The sequence below is a fragment of the Gorilla gorilla genome, chromosome 16 (assembly GCF_029281585.2).
Source record: "Gorilla gorilla gorilla isolate KB3781 chromosome 16, NHGRI_mGorGor1-v2.1_pri, whole genome shotgun sequence".
Classification (NCBI taxonomy): Eukaryota; Metazoa; Chordata; class Mammalia; order Primates; family Hominidae; genus Gorilla; species Gorilla gorilla.
In genome coordinates this window covers 35,975,978-35,977,809 of record NC_073240.2, presented here as the reverse complement: position 1 = coordinate 35,977,809, position 1,832 = coordinate 35,975,978, and the positions used below count along the sequence as shown (strand labels likewise).

The 1,832-nt window shown below is 46.5% G+C and overlaps 1 pseudogene; it reads right to left on the bottom strand.

Annotated features, from left to right (window-relative positions):
* Positions 1–1,013: 1,013 nt before the first annotated feature.
* Positions 1,014–1,498, bottom strand: LOC109023529 (nuclear transport factor 2-like; annotated as a pseudogene).
* Positions 1,499–1,832: the final 334 nt, after the last annotated feature.

Here is a 1,832-nt window from a genome sequence, read left to right as displayed (position 1 = left end):
GATTTTAAAATTTATGCTTAATGAAAGAATAAAACATCTCAAATTACTACAGCAAAAATAAAGATAAAGAGACCCAGAAGAATCACTAGTGTAATTTTTGGAGAACCATTTCTCCCCACCATCAATTTATATTGTTATGGCTTTTATCTTACATATTGGATGTCGAAAGTCATTTTCCAGGGCATTCAGAAGTTGTCTAAGACTCCGTGTGTGTGTGTGTGTGTGTGTGTGTGTGTGTGTGTGTGTGCGTGCGCGTGTGTGTGTGTACTATCTGTGCCCAGTGAAAAAAGTAAACCATCTTTCTTGCTAGAAATGGTGGCCATTGTTTTTACTTTAGGTTGAACATATTTTGGTGTTGGTAATAGGATTCTAGAGGACCCTTCCCTGGGTTTGATGGGGTGGGAAGAACCATATAAGAAGTTATTCAGGGGCCGGGTGTGGTAGCTCATGCCTGTGGTCCCAGCACTTTGGGAGGCCAAAGCGGCGGATCATGAGGACGGGAGTTTGAGACCAGCCTGGCCAATATGGTGAAACCCCATCTCTGCTAAAAATACAAAAAGTTAGCTGGGCATGGTGGTGGGCGCCTGTGGTCCTAGCTGCTCGGGAACCTGAGGCAGGAGAATTGCTTGAAACTGGGAGATGGAGTTTGCAGTGAGCCAGAATTGCACTCCAGCCTGGGTGACAGAGTGAGACTCTGACTCAAAAGAAAGAAGAAGAAGAAGAGGAGGAGGAGGAGGAAGAAGAAGAAGAGGAAGAGGAAGAGGAAGAGGAAGAAAGAAGAAGAAGAGTAGGAGGAGGAGGAAGAGGAAGAAGAGGAAGAGGAAGAGGAAGAAAGAAGAAGAAGAGGAGGAGGAGGAGGAAGAGGAAGAAAGAAGAAAGAAGAGGAAGAGGAAGAAAGAAGAAGAAGAGAAGAAGAAGAAGAGGAAGAGGGGGAGGGGGAGGAAGAAGAGGAAGAGGAAGAAGAAGAAGAAGAGAAGAGGAGAAGAAGAAGGAGAAGGAGAAGAAGAAGAATAAGGAAGAAGGAAGAAGAAGAAGAGGAAGAAGAAGAAGAAGAAGATGATATTCAGGAGATCAGCTCAAGATGTGCAGGCCAAGCCTGAACATGTCATTGGTGCAAACCCAAGTATTGTTGATGTTCTTCAACAGGAACATCTATATGGTGGAACCCCACGATGGGGTCTTCATCCACCTTAAGCTGGCCCACAACCAGGCTGATGATGCAGCTGGCGTGGGCTGATGGTCCTGCGCTGTGATGCTGTGCTGGATTTTTTGGAAGGGATGACTAGACAACTTCTCCACAATGGCAGCTTTCCCCTGGAATTGCTGTCCTTCCCATGTAAGGCATGGCATATCAATGTAAATTGCACCTAGTTGGGTTTTATCATTACGAAATAACTGGTAGTAATGCTGAATGAAGCTGGATCCAATCTGCTCCCAGATTGGCTCATCTCCCATTCTGGAGCATCACCCAGCCTCATTGAGATCTGAAGGGTTGGCACAGTGGCAGTGGCAGCATGACAACCCAGCACAGTCTGCCAAGACTGAGCTTCTTCAAAAACTATTTGTGAAAACTGCTGGGCATGGTGGCTCACACCTGTAATCCCAGTGCTTTGAGAGGCTGAGGTGGGAGGATCACTTGAGGCCAGGAGTTCAAGACCAGCCTGGGCAGCATAGTGAGACCTTGTCTCTACAGAAAAGTAAAAATAAAAAAATTAGCCAGTTGTAGCAGCACATAACTGTAGTCCCACCTGCTTGGGAGGCTGAGGCAGGAGGATTGCTTGGGCCCAGGAGTTCCAGGCTGTAGTGAGCTATGATTGCACTGCTGCACTTCA